This window comes from Delphinapterus leucas, chromosome 13, assembly GCF_059928025.1.
Source record: "Delphinapterus leucas isolate spDelLeu-1000000601 "Yukka" chromosome 13, BTC_Dleu_Yukka2, whole genome shotgun sequence".
NCBI lineage: Eukaryota > Metazoa > Chordata > Mammalia > Artiodactyla > Monodontidae > Delphinapterus > Delphinapterus leucas.
In genome coordinates, this window is record NC_143141.1 from 38,282,586 (window position 1) to 38,306,771 (window position 24,186).

The following is a 24,186-nucleotide window of genomic DNA, read 5'->3' on the forward strand; positions in this document are numbered from 1 at the left end:
TGGTGTTCAACTTTGTTTGTTCTTGGCAAAGCTCGAAAAACTTAACAGGGCTCAAAAGATTTCTTGGACATGGACTTTAAGAAAAAGTATTCTGATGAGTAAAGCATAAATGAACCAGAACCCATATGGATCAAATTTTCCTCAAAATGCACATGGTCTAATAATTAATGGAAAAAGTGCTTCTAGCATGCATTTGGGGTTTTATCAAACCGCAAATATTCAGGAAAAAATAGTTTGATAGGTTCAAAGAACCCAAACTCTGATTTGATGCACCTACATTAATATCTCTTGATGTTGAATAAAAATGAGAACTATTTAGGTGTAATGGAAAACAGGCAGAACTTGTTCCAAAATTATGTGAATGAAAGAAAATAACATTAATGCTACAAAGTTCATCTTTGTTCATATTTGTTTTCTTAAATCCTTCTTTTGGGAATATCCAAGAATCTTTTAACTATACTCTATCTTAGCATATTAAGAGTTTTGAAAGAAATTATTGATTGTACTTGAAAAAGAAAACTGAATGAAATATTTTGAGATACATAATATGTCATGAAATTTTCTAAGTTATTTGCAAATATTTCTGCCAGTATCAATAAACCCCTAAAATTACAGGATAAACTGCATTAATTAAAGAGCAGCACTATGTATTTAGAACCTGGAAGTTGTGCTTTTGAATTCACAATGGTGCTGCTGTGTATCTTAGCAAAACTTAATTTTACCTCTTTTCCACTAAGGCAATTACATTCAGCTACAGAGACATTTTCTCAGCAGAACCTGAACATTTAAACTTTATGTACATTTTAGTATGTTTATATCTCAAGGAACTCCCCTAACTTTGAAGAACTTTAATTTCTATTGAGCATATGAACCCTCTACAAATCTTGAATCAATCACAAATAAAAATGGCACTATTGGGCTTCCCTGGTGGTGCAGTGGATAAGAATTTGCCTGCCAATGCAGGGGACATGGTTCAAGCCCTGGTCCGGGAAGATCCCACATGCTGCGGAGCAACTAAGCCCGTGCACCACAACTACTGAGCCTGCACTCTAGAGCCCGTGAGCCACAACTACTGAGCCCACGTGCCACAACTACTGAAGCCCGTGCACCTAGAGCCCGTGCTCTGCAACAAGAGAAGCCACCGCAATGAGAAGCCTGTGCACCACAATGAAGAGTAGCCCCTGCTCATCGCAACTAGAGAAAGCCCGCGCACAGCAACAGAGACCCAACGCAGCCAAAAATAAAATAATAAAAATTAAAAAGATGGCGCTATTTTCTTTTTTATTATTCAATTTATTTAAACTGAAAAACAACACAAATATTTTGCCCATTTCTCTCACCCCCTCATCCCACCCCCACAACCACCAATATGTTCTTTGTATCTACAAGCCTGGTTTAACATATATATATTTTTTAGATTTCACATATAAGAGAGATTATATGGTATTTTCCTTTCCATCTGACTTATTTCACTTAGCATAATGCCCTTGAGGTCCATCCATGTTGTTGCAAATGGCAAGATTTCATTCGTTTTCTGGCTAAATTATATATATACCACAATTTCTTTATTCATTCATCCATTGATAGACCCTTAGGTTGTTTTCATGTCTTGGCTATTGTAAATAATGCTGCAATGAACACAGTGGTGCATATTTCTTTTTGAATTAGTGTTTTCATTTTCTTTGGATAAATACCCAGAAGTGGAATTGCTGGATCATATGGTAGTTCTATTCTTAATTTTTTGAGGAACCTCCATACTGTTTTCCATAGTGGCTACACCAATTTACATTCCCATTAATGGTGTACAAGGGTTCCCTTTTCTCCACATTCTCGCCAACACTTGTTATTTCTAGTCTTTTTGATAATAGCCTTTCTAACAGGTGTGAGGCAATATCTCACTGTGTTTTTTAGGTTTTTGTTTTTGTTTGTTTTAAATATTTACTTATTTGGCCCTGCTGGGTCGTAGTTGTGAGGATCTTAGTTGTGGCATACAGGATCTTTAGTTGCGGCATGCGGGAATTTTTTGTTGCGGCATGCAGAATCTAGTTCCCTAACCAGGGATCAAACCCAGGCCCCCTGCATTGCGAGCATGGAGTCTTAACTGCTGGGCCACCTGGGAAGTCCCTCTCATTGTGGTTTTGATTTGCATCTCCCTGATGATTAATGAAGTAGAGTATCTTTTCATGTACTTGTTGGCGATCTGTAAGTCTTCTTTGGAAAAATGTCTATTCTTATCTTCTGTCCATTTTTTATCAGATTGTCTGGATTTCTCCTATTGAGTTGTATGTGTTCTTTATATACTTTGGGTATTAACCCCTTATCAGATATAAGATTTGTAAATATTTTCTCCCATTTAGTAGCTTGCCTTTTCATTCTGTTAATGGTTTCCTTTGCTGTGCAGAAGCTTTTCAGTGTGATGTAGTCCCACTTGTTTCTTTTTGCTTTTGTTCCTTTTGTTTTTGGTGTCAGATTCAAAAATTCATCTCTAAGACTTATGTCAAGGAGCTTTCTGCCCAAGTTTTCTTATAGGAGTTTCATGGATTCAGGTCTTACGTTCAATTCTTTAATCCATTTTGAGTTAATTTAGGGTATCATTTGGAAGTAGTGGTCAGTTTCATACTTTTGCATGTGGCTGTCCAATATTCCCAACACCATTTTTTAAAGAGACTGTCTTTTCCACACTGTACATTCTTTTTCATAAATGAATTGACCATATATCTGTGGATTTATTTCTGGACTCTCTATTCTGTCCCATTGATCTGTCTATTTTTATGCCCATACCACACTGTTTTAATTACTATAGCTTTGAAATATTGTTTGTAATTAGGGAATAAAATTGCTCCAACTTCGTTCTTCTTTCTCAAGATTGCTCTGGCTATTTGGGGTCTTTTGTGATTCCATACAAATTTTAGAACTGTTTGTATTACTTCTGTGAAAAATGCCATTGGAATTTTGCTAGGGATTCCATTTATAATTTGCTTTAGGTAGTATGGACATTTTAACAATATTATTTCTTCTAATTCATGAGCACAGAAGATCTTTCCATTTATTTGTATTGTCTTCAATTTCTTTTATTAAACTCTTATAGTTTTCAATATAGAGGTCTTTCACTTCCTTGGTTAAATTTATTCCTAGGCATTTTATTCTTTTGATGCAATTGTAAATGGGATGGTTTTCTAACTTATCTTTCTGATAATTCATTATTAGTATATAGAAATACAACAGATTTTTTTGTGTATTTTGTATCTGGTAACTTCACTGAATTTGTTTATTATTTCTATCAGTTTTCTGATGGAGTGTTTGGGGTTTTCTATATATAATATCATGTCATCTGCAAATAGTGACGGTTTTACTTCTTTCTTTCCAATTTAGATTCCTTTTTGTTTCTTTTTCTTGCCTAATTGCTCTGGCTAGGGCTTCCAAGACTAAGTTGAATAGAAGTGGTGGGAATGAGCATTCTTGTCTTGTTCCTGATCTTAGAAGAAAAGCTTTTAGCTTTTCACCATTGAGTATGATGTTAGGTGTGAGCTTGTTATATATGACCTTTATTATGTTGAGGTACATTCCCACTATAACTTCCTTGTTGAGAGTTTTTATCATAAATGGATATTAATTTTCTCAAATGTTTTCTATGCATCTATTGAGATGATTACTTTCATCTTCATTTTATTCAAGTGGTGTATCACACTGACTGGTCTTTGGGTGTTAAACCATCCTTGAATCCCTGGGATAAATCCCACTTGCTCATGGTGTACGATCCTTTTAGCATATTGTTGAATTTGGTTTGCTAATATTTGTTGACGACTTTTGCATCTATGTTCATCAGAGATAATAGCCTGCAATTTTATTTTTTCATATTGTCTTTGTCTGGTTTTGGTATCAGGGTAGCGTAGGTCTTGTAAAATGAGTTTATAAGAACTCCTTCTTCTTCTATTTTTTGGAAGAGTTTGCTAAGTATTGATATTAATTCTTTGAATGTTTGGTAGGATTCACCAGTGAACCCATCTGTCCCTAGATTTTTGTTAATTGGGGGATTTTTGATTACTCCTTCAATCTCCTTACTAGTAATCAATCTGTTCAGACTTTCCTTTTCATCATGATTCAGTCTTGGTAGGTTGTGTGTTCCTAGGAATTTAGCAGTTTATTCTCAGTTGTCCAGTTTTTTAGCATATAATTGTTCATAGTGGTCCCTTATGACCTGTTGCATTTCTGTGTTATCAGCTATAATCTCTCCTCTTCATATTCTGATTATATTTACTTGAGTCCCTTCTCTTTTTCCTTGGGAGTCTAGCTAAAGATGTGTCAATTTTGTTTATATTTTCTAAGAACCAGCTCTTAGTTTCATTGATTTTTTCCTATTTTCTTTTTAGTCTCTAGTTCATTTATTTCTGCTCTAATCTTTGTTATTCCCTTCCTTCTACTAATTTTAGGCTTCATTTGTTGTTCTTTTTCTAATTCCTTGAGGTGTAAAGTTAGGTTTTTATCTGAGACTTTTCTTGTTTCTTGAGGTAAGCATTTATTGCTATATACTATGTTTTCTTCATGTAGGCTTGAAGGTTACTATAAAAAATAATAGTTAACATATTTTCAGACAATGAACATGGAAATTTCACATAACCTTCAGCTAAATTTGAGTAGGATACATAAGACCAGTAAAATTAAGACTGAATTTTCTCGAAATGAGCTAGGCGATTGGTTCAAGATAGCAGAGTAGAAGGACGTGCACTCACTCTCTCTTGCAAGGGAACCGAAGTCATAACTAACTGCTGAAAAATCATCAACAGGGAGACACTGGAACTCACCAAAAATGATACCCACATCCAAAGACAAAGGAGAAACCATCACAATAAAATCAAATCCCATAACTGCTGGATGGGTGACTCACAAACTGGAGAACAATTATACCACAGAGGTCCACCCACAGGAGTGAAGGTTCTGAGCCCCACGTCAGGCTTCCCAACCTGGGGGTCCAGCAACAGGAGGAGCAATTCCCAGAGAATCAGACTTTGAAGGCTAATGGGATTTGATTGCAGGATTCTGACAGGACTGGGGGAAACAGAGACTCCATTCTTGAAGGGCACACATAAAGTAGTGTGCACATCAGGACCCAGGGGAAAGGAGTAGTGACCCCATAGGAGACTGAACCAGACCAACCTGCTAGTGTTGGAGGGTCTCCTGCAGAGGCAGGGGTGGTTGTGGCTCACTGCAGGGACAAGGACACTGGCAGCAGAAGTTCTGGGAAGTACTTCTTGGTGTGAGCCCTCCCAGAGTCTGCCATTAGCCCCACCAAAGAGCCTGTAGCCCCCAGTGCTGGGTCACCTCAGGCCAAACAACCAACAGGGAGGGAACTCAGCCCCACCCATCAGCAGACAGGCAGATTAAAGTTTTACTGAGCTCTGCCCAACAGAGCAACACCCAACTCTACCCACCACCAGTCCCTCCCATCAGGAAGCTTGCACAAGCCTCTGAGATAGCCTCATCCACCAGAGGGCAGACAGCAGAAGCAAGAAGAACTACAATCCTGCAGCCTGTGGAACAAAAACCACATTCACAGAAAGAAAGACAAAGTGAAAAGGCAGAGGGCTATGTACCAGATGAAGGAACAAGATAAAACCCCAGAAAAACAACTAAATGAAGTGGAGATAGGCAACCTTCCAGAAAAAGAATTCAGAATAATGATAGTGAAGATGATCCAGGACCTCGGGAAAAGAATGGAGGCAAAGATCGAGAAGATGCAAGAAATGTTTAACAAAGACCTAGAAGAATTAAAGAACAAACAAGCAGAGATGAACAATACAATAACTGAAATGAAAACTACACTAGAAGGAATCAATAGCAGAATAACTGAGGCAGAAGAATGGATAAGTGACCTGGAAGGCAGAATGGTGGAATTCACTGCCACAGAACAGAATAAACATAAAAGAAAGGAAAGAAATGAAGACAGCCTAAGAGACCTCTGGGACAACATTAAACACAACAACATTCGCATTATGGGGACCCAGAAGGAGAAGAGAAGGAGAAAGGACCCGAGAAAATATTTGAAGAGATTATAGTCGAAAACTTCACTAACATGGGAAAGCCACCCAAGTCCAGGAAGTGCAGAGAGTCCCAGACAGGATAAACCCAAGGAGAAACACAACGAGACACATATTAATCAAATTGACAAAAATTAAAGGCAAAGAAAAATTATTAAAAGCAACAAGGGAAAAAAGACAAATAACATACAATGGAAATACCACAAGGTTAACAGCTGATTTCTAAGCAGAAACACTACAAGCCAGAAGGGAGTGGCATGATATATTTAAAGTGATGAAAGGGAAGAACCTACAACCAAGATTACTCTACCCAGCAAGGATCTCATTAGATTCGACAGAGAAATCAAAAGCTTTACAGACAAGCAAAAGCTAAGAGAATTCAGCACCACCAAACACAACAATTGCTAAAGGAACCTCTCTAAGTGGGAAACACAAGAAAAGAAAAGGACCTACCAAAGAAAACCCGTAACAATTAAGAAAATGGTAAAAGGTAAATACATATCAATAGTCATCTTAAATGTGAATGGATTAAATGCTCCAACCAAAAGACAGGCTCACTAAATGGATACAAAAACAAGACCATATATATGCTGTCTACAAGAGACCCACTTCAGACCTAGGGACACATACAGACTGAAACGGAGGGGATGGAAAAAGATATTCCATGCAAATTGAAATCAAAAGAAAGATGGAGTGGCAATACTCATAGCAGATAAAATAAACTTTAAAATAAAGAATGTTACAAGAGACAAGGAAGGACACTACATAATGATCAAGGCATCAATCCAAGAAGAAGATATAACATTATAAATATATATGAACCCAACATAGGAGCAACTCAATACATAAGGCAACTGCTAACAGCTATAAAAGAGGAAATTGACAGTAACACCGTAACAGTGGGGGACTTTAACATCTCACTTAAACCAATGGAGAGATCAACCAGACATAAAATTAATAAGGAAACACAAGCTTTAAATGACACAAGAGATCAGATAGATTTAATTTATATTTATAGGACAGTCCATCCAAAAACAGCAGATTACACTTTCTTCTCAATTGCACACGGAATATTCTCTAGGACAGATCACATCTTGAGGCACAAATCAAGCCTCGGTAAATTTAAGAAAATTGAAATCATATCAAGCATCTTTTCTGACCACAGCACTATGACATTAGAAAACAATTACAGGGAAAAACACATAAAAAACACAAACACATGGAGGCTAAACAATACATTACTAAATAACCAAGAGATCACTGACGAAATCAAAGAAGAAATCAAAAAATACCTAGAGACTGATGACAAAGGAAACACAACCATCCAAAATCTATGGGATGCAGCAAAAGCAGTTCTAAGAGGGAAGTCTATAGCAATACAAGCCCACCTCAAGAAACAAGAAAAATCTCAAATAAACAATCTAAACTTACACCTAAAGGAACTAGAGAAATAAGAACAAACAAAACCCAAAGTTAGTAGAAGGAAAGAAATCATAAAGATCAGAGCAGAAATAAATGAAATAGAAACAAAGAAAACAACAGCAAAGATCAATAAAACTAAAAGCTGGTTCTTTGAGAAAATAAACAGAATTGATAAACCTTTAGCCAGACTCATCAATAAAAAGAGGGAGAGGACTCAAATCAATAAAATTAGAAATGAAAAAGAAGTTGCAACAGACACTGCAGAAATACAAAGCACCATAAGAGACTACTACAAACAACTCTATGCCAATAAAATGGACAACCTAGAAGAAACGGACAAATTCACAGGAGGTATAACCTTCCAAGGCTGAACCAGGAAGGAGTAGAAAATATGAACAGACCAGTCACAAGTAATGAAATTGAAACTGTGATTAAAAATCTTCCAACAAACGAAAGTCCAGGACCAGATGGCTTCACAGCTGAATTCTATCAAACATTTAGAGAAGAGCTAACATCCATCCTTCTCAAAGTCTTCCAAAAAAGTGCAGAGGAAGGAACACTCTCAAACGCATCCTACAAGGCCACCATCACCCTGATACCAAAACAAGACAAAGATACTACAAAAAAAGAAAATTAGAGACCAGTAGCACTGATGAATATAGATGCAAAAATCCTCAACAAAATACTACAAACAGAATCCAACAACACACTAAAACGATCACACACCATGATCAAGTGGGATTTATCCCAGGGATTCAAGGATTCTTCAATGTATGCAAATCAATCAGTGTGATACACCATATTAACAAATGAAGAATAAAAACCATATGATCATCTCAATAGATGCAGGAATAGCTTTTGACAAAATTCAACACTCATTTATGATAAAAAAAAAAAAAACTCTCCAGAAAGTGGGCACAGAGGGAACCTACCTCAACATCATAAAGACCATATGACAAACCCACAGCAAACATCATTCTCAATGGTGAAAAACTGAAAGCAGTTCCTCTAAGATCAGGAACAAGACAAGGATACCCACTCTCACCACCATTATTCAACATAGTTTTGGAAGTCCTAGCCACAGCAATCAGAGAAGAAAAAGGAATCCAAATTGGAAAAGAAGTAAAACTGTCACTGTTTGCAGATGACATGATACTATACAGAGAAAATCCTAAAGATGCCAGCAGAAAACTACTAGAGCTAATCAATGAATTTGTTAAAATTGCAGGATACAAAATTAATACACAGAAATCTGTTGCATTCCTATATACTAACAAGAGAAAATCAGAAGGAGAAATTAAAGAAACAATCCCATTCACCATTGCAACAAAAAGAATAAAATAACTAGAAATAAACCTACCTAAGGAGGTAAAAGACCTGTACTCAGAAAACTATAAGACACTGATGAAAGAAATCAAAGATGACACAAACAGATGGAGAGATATACCATGTTCTTGGATTGGAAGAATCAATATTGTGAAAATGACTATACTACCCATAGCAATCTACAGATTCAATGCAATCCCTATCAAATTACCAATGGCATTTTTTACAGAACTAGAACAAAAAATATTTTAAAATTTGTGTGGAGACACAAAAGACTCCAAATAGCCAAAGGAATCTTGAGGGAAAAAAATGGAGCTGGAGGAATCAGGCTCCCCGACTTCAGACTATACTACAAAGCTACAGTAATCAAGACAATATGGTACTGGCACAAAAACAGAAATATAGATCAATGGAACAGGATAGAAAGCAAAGAAATAAAACCATGCAGCTATGGATCTATGACAAAGGAGGCAAGTATATACAATGGAGAAAAGACAGCCTCTTCAATAAGTGGTGCTGGGAAAACTGGACAGCTACCTATAAAAGAATGAAATTAGAACACTCCCTGAGACCATACACAAAAATAAACCCAAAGTGGATTAAAGACGTAAATGTAAAACCAGATACTATAAAACACTTAAAGGAAAACATAGGAAGAACACCCTTTGACATAAATCACAGCAAGATCTTTTTGATCCACCTCCTAGAGTAATGGTAATAAAAATAAACAAATGGGACCTAATGAAACTTTTGCACGACAAAGGAATGTATAAACAAGATGAAAAGACAACCCACAGAATGGGAGAAAATACCTGCACACAAATCAATGGACCAAGGGTTAATCTCCAAAATATATAAACAGCTCATGCAGCTCAATATTAAAAAAATAGACAACCCAATCCAAAAATGGGCAGAAGACCTAAATAGACATCTCTCCAAAGAAGATATACAGATGGCCAACAGACGCATGAAAAGCTGCTCAACATCAATAATTATTAGAGAAATGCAAATCAAAACTACAATGAGGTACCACCTCACACCGGTTAGAATGAGCATCATCAGAAAATCTACAAAAAAAAAATGCTGGAGAGGGTGTGGAGAAAAGGGAACCCTCTTGCACTGTTGGTGGGAATGTAAATTGATACAGCCACTATGGAGAACAGTATGGAGCTTCCTTAAAAAACTAAAAATAGAATTACCATATGACCCATCAATCCCACTACTGGGCATATATCCTGAGAAAACCATAATTCAAAAAGACACAGGCACCCCAATGTTCATTGCAGCACTATTTACAATAGCCAGGTCATGGAAGCAACCGAAGTGCCCATTGACAGATGAATGGATAAAGAAGATGTGGCACATATATACAATGGAATATCACTCAGCCACAAAAAGGAACGAAATGGGGTCATTTACAGAGACGTGGATGGACCTAGAGACTGTCATATAGAGTGAAGTAAGTCAGAAACAGAAAAACAAATATTGTATATTAACGCATATATGTGGAATCTAGAAAAATGGTACAAATGAACCAGTTTGCAAGGCAGAAATAGAGACACAGGTGTAGAGAACAAACGTATGGACACCAAGGGGGGGAAAGTGGGAGGGTGGTGGTCATGTGATGAATTGGGAGATTGGGATTGACATGTATACACTAATATGTATAAAATAGGTAACTAATAAGAACGTGCTGTATAAAAATATTAAATTAAATTTTTTTATAAAAGACTGAATTATCTCATCCTCTAGCTCATTAAGAAGTGATTGAATTTTTGGAATTATTTTACATTCAGTTTAAATTCCACACAAAATAGTAATGATCTATCTCTTTTTTTATACCTGAACATCTATAAAAAGCAATGTAAAAGGAATAGTTTAATATTACAGCAAAGATACTGAACTCGAAGAACTTTTTTAAGAGACAAAGTATTTTCATCATAAAAAATGAAAACATCTAATTTTCATTTCTTGTTGGTGTTACTGTTTTAAAAGTATAAAAAGGAGAAGGGAAAAACATTCACCATCTTTCCTAATAGCAGTAAAGCTTGGTGTCTTGTGAAGAACTCATGTTTGAGTATTTCTCTGCCACTTTTTTTGACCTGTGGGCCAGCAAGTCAGCTATCACGAGCCTTAAGTAGTGAGTCCTCAGAAAGCATTTCGAAAGATGAAGAACTCTACGAATAGGATAAGTGTGTTTTGACCAAACACAGTTGCTTGGAACCATTTATGGATGAGCCATAAATGGAACTGAATGCCATCTCCACTCCAATTTTTCTTCCTCCCCCCGTTCCTGCACACAAAAAACCTATTGTAGAAAGCAGCCGTGTAGGTTGCCAGAAGCCCAGCAGAGCCATATTAACGATATGACCCTTTATGATACAAGTTTATTTATATTCAGTGAAGTGGGTTACTGACAATTTGGCCATTAATTTGCTGTTTATAAATCGTATTTTCCTTGTGTAGTAACCACAAGACTTTGACATTCACAGTCGTGTTGAAAGAAACAAGTTTATTAAAGAAGGCGAAAGAAAAAAGATTGGTCCTTTGAAGTTCACCAAATTGCACATGTCAGCCCACTAAGTAAAATTCTGGTCTTGAAAAACAGCAAAATGCCTAGTATAGGGGAAAGAGAAGGGAACGCGCTGTGTGTATTCAATTCACACGTTGAAGAGGAATCAGACCAGCAAAGAAAATCGAAGTATTCCAACCCCTAAAGAAACATAATCCGAAGTTTATATCCGATGGTTTATGGGAGTTTATTGGAATATACAACAGGGTTCATGTCGTGTGTCACAAGGTGAAGCCTGTTCGCTGGTGCTTTACAAGCCACATGTGCCAGTGTTACTGTAATTTATAGAACGCAGATGGTCCCGGGGTGCCCCGCTGACTTGTAGTTGAATCAAGACCTAAGCCCCGTGTGTCATCTGCTCTGGGTACCTCAGGCTCACTTCCAAAATTACGCACCAACATATTTCTGTTCTGAACTGTAAGATTCCAGAGACCCTTACCTTGTAACAGATGCAACTTAAAAAAAACTGCAGCAGAGGTGGGAAAAGAGTTAGGCTAGGAAAGGACCCGATTTTTCCTCCCTCTGCCCAAAGAAAGGTAGTTTCAGTCTCTTTAACTTCCTCGGGCAGTTTTCATCAATAGGTGTGTCACTACTTTATTATTAACAGAGAAATAAGATGCTGCATTTCAAACTGTGTATCTCTGCTGCACAGAAAAATCATTAAAAAGGAAAAGAGGAAGGCTAATAAGGTATTTTAAATTTTTGCCTATTTTGGATATAAAGTACCAAAAAGCCTCCTTCCCTAGCCACCTTCAAAACTGTTATATAATTGTGTCTTTATTACAAATCCTCTTTATTACCCTCAGAGGATATGGTTCAGAGGGATGTATAATGTGAGATGGATGTTTACAGAATGGATTGACCTTTTTCAAAAGATTGTTTTATCAGCACTTTAATTCACAAATTAAGGCACGTGTTGGTTTTGAAGTGGCTTTCAGGACCTTCATTTGAAGTTTCTAGCACTCCTTGTACTGGTGTTAACACATTTCATGTTGCATTTGAAGCTCTGTTGGCCAAGGAGCAGTTAGAGAAGAAAGGACCCTTGAAGTTCCATTTGTGCTGCTCAGACATCTCCCTTGGAGCTTTTTATTGAGATATATATATATATATATATATTTTTTTTTTTTTTTTTTTTTTTTTGCAGTACGCGGGCCTCTCACTGTTACGGCCTCTCCCGTTGCGGAGCACAGGCTCCGGACGCGCAGGCTCAGCGGCCATGGCTCACGGGCCCAGCCGCTCCACGACATGTGGGATCTTCCCGGACTGGGGCACGAACCCGTGTCCCCTGCATCGGCAGGCGGCCTCTCAACCACTGCGCCACCAGGGAAGCCCCTACTGAGTTGAACAATTCGGCAATCACAAACATGTGCCTGAATAACGGGCTCTAGCACCCATGCACACTGCCACCAAGAGCTCCCACATCTCCATTCCAGCTGGCCCTCGCAGCCCTGGGGATGGCGGAAAGGACCAGAAAAAGTATGCCCAGTGCACCCTTGCACAGTTCAGTGGGGAGCGCGACACTCCAGAACAGTGCTGCCCATATAAATATCCTGTGAGCCACGTATGTCATTCTAAATTTTCTAGTAGCCACTCTCAGAAAAGTAAAAAGCAACAGGTGAAATTCAGCAATAATATATTCGGACTACTATATATAAAATAGATAAACAACTGTATAGCACAAGGAACTATATTCAATATCCTGTAATAAATTATAATGGAAAAGAATATGAAAAAGAATAGATATGTATATATGTGTAACTGGGTCACTGTGCTGTACACCAGGAACTAACACAACATTGTAAGTCAACTGCACGGCAATACAAAAACTAAAAATAAAATAATATATTTTATACAACTCAATACACCCAAAATAATATCATTCAGCAAGTAATCAATATTAAAGGTATCACTGAGATAGGTTACATTTTTCTGTACTACATCTTCGAAATCTGATGTGTACTTTATACGTACAACACATCTGAATTCAGACTAGCCCTAGTTCAAGTCCTCCATAGCCACATGGGGCTGAAGACTACGCTACTGGGTAGCGCCTTTCTAGAATGTTTCTCCCAGGAAGAAGGTGATCTAGAAAACCTGAAACATGTAATAACTTTCCATAAGAAGTAGCCATTCATACATGTTTTAATACATTAAAAAACAAAGATGTACGCCATGGGTATGTATTCACTGTTTTCTTATCAAGCAAAAAGGGAAAAAAAAAAAGAGTCCGAGAGGAGAGCTGTAATGGAAATAAAATTGACAGCCTCTCAAAACTCAGGTGGCACTTTCCTTTTCTAGTTAATTCCTGTTTTAATTACATGGCTTCTTGCGACTCCTTGATACCTAATAAACCAGACTCTTTGGGGCAGCCAAGTTGGGTTTTGCTTGAACTGCAGGTGTAAGGCTCAGCATGAAACATTAATCAACTTCTTAAACATGCTTCCAAGGTGTGTTCAAGCCTTTTCTTCCTGTTTGCTGGTGAAATCACATCTTTTCACCATTGTTGGCACAGAGGTGATGGAAGCAGCTAGGAGTTGAATAATGGCTTTGTGTTTTTGTCTCCCTTGGCCTGGCAGAAAACATTTTGCCTCAGATGAAATAGAATAGTAAAATATAAGATGTGATTTGTTTTCTCTCAGTCTTATGAATAATATATACTCCTAAATATTGACCATTTCATTTAAGAAAATAAATACCTGTTGGGAAAAATAAAAATGAAAGGCCCTGGGAATACATTAGGATTTCCGGTTTGAATATTTGGAACCCAGGATATGATGGGAGATGCATTTATTCCAGGAAAGTGTTGCGTGCGGTCAATAGAGTTCAAATATGGTAGAGCATGGACCAACGGTGCCATGGGGGCTCTGTTGCCACAGGGAACGGGGACGGAGGGAAGCCTTCCTGAGGTTCTCTTTGGCTGAGAACTGGCAGCATCTGATGGCATTATGAGCAGCTTGCAATTTAGCCTCAGCAGCAGGAAAATCTGCACTTGATCAGCTCTGCCATAACCAGTAAACGTCACCATGGCAAATGTGGATTTCAATGGAAGGTTTTGCAGTGCCTAGTGATAATTCTGCCAGTTCTCCCTCCTTCCCGCCTCCATCCATAAAGAGAAAGTGCGACATATGGTATTTGCATGTTATCACAAAATATGAGATACTGGGTGAAATAAATTACGTGTGAAGGGGGTTTAGCCCATAATTTCTAGTAATTTCAAAAACATAAAAATGGCTTTTGAAGTAGGAGAGAGGGCCTTTCTCCTTGGGGAAGACTTCAAAACACATCACACGCTATATAAACACAAATGTGTTTACCTTGCCGGGGCCTCCCTTTTTTCCTCCTTGGAATCCTGGCTAATTGTCAACGATGTCTGTGTTCTAACAAGAGGTTTCTTTTTTTTTTTTTTTTTTTTTGGTTTCTTTTTTCAGACCTGAATTATTTGAATTCGAGCTCTGTAATGTGAAGCGCTGTTGTGAGTAGGGAAGGGCGGGGGAGGGTTTGCCAGCAAAGGAAGCTGCTGCATATGAATCATGGTCTTTTTTTTTTTTCCGGTACGCAGGCCTGTCACTGTTGTGGCCTCTCCCGTTGCAGAGCACAGGCTCCAGACGCGCAGGCTCAGCGGCCATGGCTCACGGGCCCAGCCGCTCCGCGGCATGTAATATCTTCCCGGACCGGGGCATGAACCCGTGTCCCCTGCATCGGCAGGCGGACTCTCAACCGCTGCGCCACCAGGGAAGCCCGAATCATGGTCTTTTTATGAAAGAAGATCCCAAGCTGGTTCAGGATCTATTGTTCCTTGCAAGTCCTCATCAATAATGCTGAGTCCTAAAAAGTTGTTTTTCTTGTCTGCAAGGGATCTCTACTCGTTCTGCTTCTCCCATTAACTTTCATTGCCCTTGGCTCCTGCCTGGATTTGCCAAGGATCAAACTTAAAGACCCAAGTTGGAGGGCATGATGAAACCCTTGGAAAACCCACACATCTCTGGCTCCTAACGGCTCCCACCATTTCTGCCCTTCGGAAAATATGTCCAGGATGGGTGCATGAGTATATACAAACTCTAGGCAGGTGGGTGCTTTGTCTTTGTATTAGCAATGAAGAACTAGAAAGGCGTTCATGGGTATTATTGTAACTGTAGTCATAGTAGCTATTGGATATGTGTTATGTTTATCCTCTATTTAAAATAAATTCTGGGGCTTCCCTGGTGGCGCAGTGGTTGGGAGTCCACCTGCCGATGCAGGGCACACAGGTTCGTGCCCCGGTCCGGGAAGATCCCACATGCCGTGGAGCGGCTGGGCCCGTGAGCCATGGCCGCTGAGCCTGCGCGTCCGGAGCCTGTGCTCCACAACGGGAGAGGCCGCAACAGTGAGAGGCCCACGTACCGCAAAAAAAATAAATAAACGCTGATTACTGTGTACAATATTTGGTGAGTCTGCTCTACTGTAAACTCCAGGGGGCAGGAGAACTGTCCTGATCACCCAGTGCCTAGCACACGGTCTGTGCTCAGAAACTCCTGGTTGAACAAATAAATGAATTGGAGTCAGACTTTTCCATCTTTTCTAGACAGGTGAAAATAAAGTGAGGATTTCTGAATCCCAACTGAACAATTGTGCCAGGATACAGAAAAACCAAGTCCTGCTGCCATAATTAAAATGCTCATCAAGTTGTGAACAAAGGCTGATAGACTCCAGTTTAGACCTTCCCTGATTCCTGAATTCCTACATCTCTCTTCCCAGTCAGTGCTTCCCGCTGGCCAGAAACTCTAAGGAGATTATTTACACTTCAATGCCAAAGGCATCCTCCCTGAGGCTAAGGCCTAGGAAGGCAGGGATGGGGGTGGGGGGGAGGGGGCGGGGCCGGGGAAGCAAAAGGAAATTATCATCAAGAAAAATGCTGCAACATAAAAATTTACTAGCAATTGGGTGGCCCTTGAGAGCTTAGAAAGCACTTCCATGGACCTTTACTTTTCAGTTAATCTACATAATCTTGTATGACAAACATCATCATCTTCATTTCACAGAGGAGGAAACTGAGGCTCAGAAAAATGAAGGGCCTTGGCTAAGATCACAATGCTGAGAGATAATAGAACCTGAACTGAAACCCAAGTTCTGGAACCAAGGAATCTTTTTTGTAAGTCATATTTCAAAGTCAAAATGTAGTATATATGACAGCTTTTAAAAATCAATTACTAAAAAATATCAATTAGTGAAAATGTCTTTGTCTCGATCAGATCCCCAATCTCCCTCCCCAAGGCAACTATAATCTACAATTTCTTCAGTATTCTTAAAGAAATTTAAGTGTGTATATAAACATAAGAACTGTGTGCACACTCACGCAGACACACATAAGTAGGGGCGCAATACCATGTTCCTCTAATCATAGCTTTCTTCCCATGACCTGTAGCTTGGTGGGTAAATATTTAAAGCTTCCCATCACTTATAGATCTACATCACTGTTTTTAATTTTACAAATATAATGCATTTCCCCTTTGGTGGGTCTTTAAGTTGCTTCTAGGAATTTGTCATTGTTAACAATAAAAATTCAGGCTCATGACAGCAACCATTTCTTTTACAAGATTCCTAGTAACTGGATTGTCCACTGGTGCTTTGAATGATGTAAAATGCACTGAGGAGGCCAAGGAGGAAATTTCAGTTCTGGGACTGCCTTTCACTAGTTGTGTGACTTTTTTTTTTTTTTTTTTTTCCGGTACGTGGGCCTCGTACTGTTGTGGCCTCTCCTATCGCGGAGCACAGGCTCCGGACGCGCAGGCTCAGCGGCCACGGCTCACGGGCCTAGCCGCTCTGCAGCATGTGGGATCTTCCTGGACCGGGGCACGAACCCGTGTCCCTTGCATCAGCAGGCGGACTCTCAACCACTGCGCCACCAGGAAAGCCCTAGTTGTGTGACTTTTAAGGAGTCCCTTGAAGTCTCTGCTGCTCAGTTTTCCCAGATGTAAAATTAGAAAGTGGCACAGCAGGAAGATCTAAAGGGATAGAGCAGTATAGTGGGAGGAGATGCAGTGTAGTATTAGGACACCTAGGTTCCGGTCTTAACAAGATATGTGATAACAAAGCCTCTCACAGTAGGATCTCTGAGACCTCCTACCCCTCCGAATTAGTCTACAGGGGAAATAATGAAGACACTGTAACTGACACTGTGGTTGTGTCATGTGACATGTGTCCATGTCCCCTTTCTTGGATATCTGCATCTCCCCTTTACAACTCCTGAGTATTGGACAAAGCTGACATCAAGCTGGAGCTTGTGACTCAGGCCTAAATTCACTAATATAATCCTTTCTCCTGCTCACAGGTTTCGGGTCTGGGATGGTTATGGACCAATTTGGATCACAAAGACAGAGAGAACTCTGGAAAAAGAGGTTTCTCACTCTTTTAGGAGGCTTCCTGGAGGGGGAAACAGGTAGATCCAGGAAGTGTTTGTGGCCATTTTCCAACCACAAAGAGATGCTTGCCTTGGGGTAAAGTTAACACCAGAAAGGAAGGATGGAGAGAAGGAAATTTAAATGGGCCTTGGTGATACTCCTAAAACCACTGAAACACACCAACCTAAAGGTCTGCCCACTTGCTTTCCATTTGGGTGAGTCAAGTAAGTCCCTTTTTGGCTTAAGTCTTTATGGTTAAGTTTGAATTAGATTTTTCTGTTACGTACAACTGAAGGCATATTAAGAGACACAGAATTAGATATCGCTATAGATACTCACATAGATAAACACAGACTAACAGTTTCTTCATGCTTATTGAGTACAGGCTGGATATTTAGTACTTTATAAACATTATCCCCTTTAGTCATCATTGCAACCCAAAAGATAGATACTACCATCTACATCTGACAAATGAGAAAACAAGTTCAGAGATGTTAAGTAACTGTTCAGGTTATGCAGCTAATCCGCAAGGGAGGTGGGACGGCACGGTTCCAAACCCTTGCCTTAAAACGACACACCTCTTCCAGCCATGACTCGAGTAGATGCGCTTACTCACTTTAGCATCATTCTAACCTACATTGTGAAGGGTGAGGCTGGTCTTTGGTGCTCTGCCCTGTCAGAACCGGTCCCCAGAGAGATACACAGGGCTCCAGATATCCCCAAACCAAAGGCAAACGAACTGCTCCAACTGGTAGGCCATATCCCTACCTCCTGAGCTTCCTGTAGCCCCACACTCACTGGATTTGGGTCCCATTCTTTTGCTGCTAAATCCCGATTCAAGTTAAATAATTAATAATCAGTAAATACATTTTTTATGATGTACTCCTCCCAAGAGCATATTTGCATTTTACCAGAAACCTTTGAAGTCTTCACCCAAAGGAGAGACTAATGGAGAACACTGCAGCTACCAGCTACATTGGAAGATGGGAAGATGTGACTTTCAAATAGTTCTTTCTCGGTGACGACATTTACCACTCACAAGACTGCACCAAGCTCACATTTTACTAACTGAAAATTGATAAGTCCAGTCAAATCTGGTAAAAGCCAGGAATAAAATAGCTAATCTAAAATGATAAGAAATAATTACAAAGAGAATCAACAAATTATCAAAAGAAATGAAGTCTTCTGTGGGTATGATTGTATCAGATGGCTTATAAACAGACATACACACACATAGATATACAATAGCAGCAACCTTTTTTTTTCTGTTTACCTGATTAATTCATAGACAGAGCTCAAATTAGCCATTGCTGTCCATTCCTTTGTTTTCATCTTTTCACAGCATATATGCTTTTAGATTAATTTCTTCCCTATAACATTAGTTCTCTTTACATAAGTGAAAAGAAGGAAGAAAAAAAGAAGGAAGGAAGGAAGGAAGGAGGGAGGGAAGGAAGGAAGGGAGGGAGAGTGGGAGAAAGGGGGAGAGGAAGGAAGAAAGGAAGGAAGGAAGGAAAGGAAAGGAAAAAAGAAAAGGAAAATCTAGTTAACATCAAAAACAATTGTTGAAACAGACTTTCAAGATAAATATAAAAACTGGGGCTTCCCTGGTGGCGCAGTGGTTGGGAGCCCGCCTGCCGATGAAGGGGACACGGGTTCGTGCCCCGGTCCGGGAAGATCCCACATGCCGCGGGGCGGCTGGGCCCGTAAGCCATGGCCGCTGAGCCTGCGCATCCGGAGCCTGTGCTCCGCAACGGGAGAGGCCACAACAGTGAGAGGCCTGCTTACCGCAAAAAAAAAAAAAAACAAAAAACTGATGTTATATTTATAGATTTTCTTCTGTGCCATAATTTGGACTACAGTGCATATTTTATTAGGTTGATTACTATGAAGAAATAAGAGAACCTCACCAATAATTAATTGTGCAATTAAAATCACACACCTGAATTTTCCACACATGTTTAAATAAACCATTTTTAAGAGAATTACTATGTAGTCCCTTTCCCAGATGTTCCAAAGGCAAACAGATGTGTTAATTAGCATACTTTTGGACTTGAACTGTACTTAATCTCTTCCTCATAATTTTTCCTTTTATTTTCAACTCTAAATTCCTTGGGTAAAAAAAAAAAAAAAGGTCAAAACCTGGCTTGGTACCAACAATTAATGTCAAAAAAAAGTCAGTACATGTTTTGGTAACCAATAATTAAAATTAAACTACAAATAGGCTATGTATTATTTGCACGGATTGGGAAAATCTATCAAAGTAAAAATTAGAATACAAACAACACAGGGAAGTAATAGTGATAGTAAACACGCCCAAATAGCCCAAAGCAACTTTCACAAGTATTATCTCAAGTAACCCTCAGGACCTCTCTGTGAGAAATCTGCCATTTATTATCCCCATTTGCAATTACAGAAACTGAGCCAGGGAGATTACTTAAATTTTCACAGCTTGTATGTTGCAAAAGCAGGTAAAACTGGAACCTAAAAGCTCCAGATCCCATGCATGCTCTTCTCACTATGCAATCCTTGCTTCCAGGAAGTGAAGATTTTGATACGTCGGAAAAGAGCTTAAGAAAGGGACGTCAAGGAAGACAGCAGGGAACATTGTTATAAAGTGGAAAGAGTCTATGAGGAAGAATCTGATGACCTGTGGCACCCCAGAGAACATGTATGTAGACTAACATGGGAAGGATGGAAAGCTCTGAAGCTTTGAGATCAAGATTTATTTTCTGGCGAAACAAGGTGAAACTGCCCCACTTTAGCAAAATGTATTTGGTGGCACGATGGGATGAAGGCCAGTCTGGCAGAAGGAGCTCTGCTGGGCAGGTTGTAAAGAGCACTGATGTTCTGGGGAGGTGTGGAGGAGAGACGGTAGGAGGCTGCTCGTTGACCTACAGCAAGGCAGAGAGGGCTATTTCCCTCCAATATCATTTCACCAAGAGGAAGAATAACAGCATTGTTGTTATCAGAAGTTGAATCACAATTAATGAGAAAACAATCTACCTAAAAGTCCCCTGGCCTCAAATCCATCAGTTTACTTTTACAATTAAGCACACAGGCCCACCCCTAAAGCATCTTAAGAAAGAGAAGAAGCACACTCAACCAGAAAAATAAATCAAGGTGCTGGCTACACATCCTTATACCAGAATTGCAACACAGTAGGGGAGGGTTAACAGATTAAGAACACACCCCTGGAGGCTTCGAGGGGACTTCTTTTTGAAGAAGCCATATATCCAAAATCCAAGTCCACATCTGCTTACACATTGAGAAAATATTCAAAGCTGTGACTCTGTACTTCAAAAGAGAAAACAAGTAAGTGAAAAATCCAATAAGATCTAGAGGGGAAAGTTCACATTGGAAGGGCAAATACTTTCTTTCAAACATTTGTACATGCACAATTATCATATTGAAAAAGTGGAAATCAGTGGCCCGGTGATCTGGCCAAAGTCACATAGGAATTAATGGTCAAAGAAAGTACTGAAGGAATAGACCAGGTCTTCTGATTCTTCTGCCTAGGACTGCAGCCATTACCACACTCTGTCAGCAAGAGGAATCAAGGCCCCACTTACTGAAATGGAAACTCCAGGTGTACCGCCTGTCCCCCCATACAAACCCCCAGCCAAGTGGCTACACTGAACAGAACCCAGAGCAGCGGTCCGCACTGTCCTGTGATTTTGCTTTCACTTTCAGTGCATCTGTCAACTTTTCCTGGATGAGGTCATTCGGAAGTCCCGAACCTGATTTATGAATTATTTTAATTAAAGTACCCTTTAACCAGTGTCTGTGAACTTCATTGCCTGGTGGCAATGACTCTTGGCAGGAATCATCTGTAAAACTGCCTCTCACTTTGCAGGGTAGGTAGCTCTTTGGTTTAGAGGCAGCAATTTCCAAATGCTCCCATTTGGATCCAAGTTATCACTAGGCCAACTGTGAGTTCCAGCTTAGAACATCACAAAATCAATCTTTTTGGGTATGTTCAGAAACAGGTCAGAGTGAAGTAAGTCAGAAAGAGAAAAACAAATGCCGTATGCTAACACATATATGTGGAATCTAAAAAAAAAAAAAATGGTCATGAAGAACCTAGGGGCAGGACAGGAATAAAGACGCAGACGTAGAGAATGGACTTGAGGACGTGGGGTGGAGGAAGGGTAAGCTGGGACGAAGTGAGAGAGTGGCATGGACATATATACCCTACCAAATGTAAAATAGGTAGCTAGTGGGAAGCAGCCGCATAGCACAGGGAGATCAGCTCGGTGCTTTGTGACCACCTAGAGGGGTGGGATAAGGAGGGTGGGAGGGAGACGCAAGAGGGAGGAGATATGGGCATATATGTATATGTATGGCTGATTCACTTTGTTATAAAGCAGAAACTAACACACCATTGTAAAGCAATTATACTCCAATAAAGATGTTTAAAAAAAAAAAAAAAGAAACAGGTAATGCCACTGGGAGTGGGGATGGCCGATAACCTTTCACAGAGGAGACTATGGATAGGTATCAGGCTTCCTTTCAAAAAAGATCATCTTATTAGAACAATTACATAAACACCAGTAGAGTGAGACTTGGAATTCTTTGAGAACAGAGGGATAAAGAAAACCAGATAGCTGTAGAGTTTTTGCTACTATGAAAAGCTATACTATTGCTGCGGCAGAGTAAGGAAAGTATTTACAGTAAAGACAAGAAGAGGAAGATCTAAGGCATTTGGCAGGCTTTAATAACAGTGATTTGAAAAAGCGAAAAACAGAAAACGGCCTGGAGCGCTGAAGAAGAATTACAAAGGATTTTGTCAGACTCAGAGAGAGAGAGAAAAGCCCATAGTTGGAGATGAAGTTAAGGTTCTGCTCAAAGGGAGCAGAGCAGCCTTGATGGGGAAGCCTCGAGGTGCGTCTCCTTTGACGCCCTGCGTCAGGCCTTTGAGGACTCAATAGCAGTGTGATTTACGTGGCACTACAATATACACGCTGCTTACAGATAGTCTCAAATGTGGAGCAAATGTGGAAGGAGGGGAGCAATAACTGAGCTGGGAGAATTGAGTGCAGACCTCTGAGACAAACCTAACTGACTTGGGGCCAGGAAGGGAGAGGCGGAAATGCATGCTTCCCCCTGCTGCACGGCGTCTCTCCTTGAACCTGGGCGGGCTGCACAAAGGTTACACAGGGCCCCAAGTTCCAAAGGGCCCCATGCTCAGTTTAAAGCTCTGTGGTCACCTTCTTGAAATCTGTAATAATCTTTCAACATAGAGCCTCACGTTTTCATTTGGCACTGACCCCTACAAATCATGTAGCCCATCCTGTTCTCATAACAGAGCAGCAAGTGGTGTCTGGGCCCTAGGACCCCACCCAAAGCTGGGGACCTTCGATTCCTGACGTACCAGCAGGCACAAAGAAATATAGAGAAACTCAAGGTTGATAATTTTGTGGACAAAGTGAGAAATTTGATGAGGTGGAATATTTTTTTCTTCTTGGTCATAGCCTGACCAAGGATTTATTTTCTATTCTTTACCGATTTATTTTTTATTCTTTACATTATATCTTACTTAAAGACATGTGGGCTGGGGTTCGTTTGACCTGGTGCAGTTTAAGAGACAGGATTGTAATCACCAGGCCAACAAGAGGAAAAATGCCCCATCAACTCAACCCAATTCAATGCATTAATCTCCCTAGGAGCGGAATCTTTGTTAGGCCCTGTGGTGGTTGTTTTGGAAGAGGCTGAACTGGTTCATTGAGCTGGAGAAAAACAGCACTGAACTGGTTGGCTACCAGGCCAGGGTGAATGTTTCATGTTGATGGAAATCTTTGAAAAGTTGGTCTGGAGATGCTGAGGAACAGACCATTCCTAGATTGCTTTAGATCCTATTTCACCCAGTTCCTTGCCTCTGCAACCCTTCTGCAAAGTCCTCACAAGACAGCATACTGCTTCTGTAGCACAGAAGGTCCATATAAAAATATTACATTTCCATAAATTTCAATAAATAAATAATATTTATTTATTTATAAATAAATAAAATTATAAATAAAATAAAAATTTATTTATAAATAAATAAATATTATTTATTTCAATAAATAAATAACATAATTAAGAGTAACCTCTTCCACATCCCACATTCAGCACTAAAATTAAACAAGCCCACACGTATTCCAGAGACAGTGACCGAAAGGGAGGGGGCTAAGGAAACAGATGAAAACAATATAAAGACATGCAAATCTGCTATTAGCTTGGGATAGATAAAAGAATTTCTAAATTATAGCTTTTGGTAATGTTTAAATTGAGAGTCTAGTAATCTGGTTGCAATTGTACTTAGGGGCATTTATTCTTTATTAAAAAAAACAGATTAAGGGGAAAAAACTAGAGTTGCTAAGCCCACCACCAGAAAAATCTTTGGAGGAAGCCTCCAGACCTTTGAAGTCATGTATAAACCCCATCACCACGGGGGGCTTCAAAGTTAGGACACCGA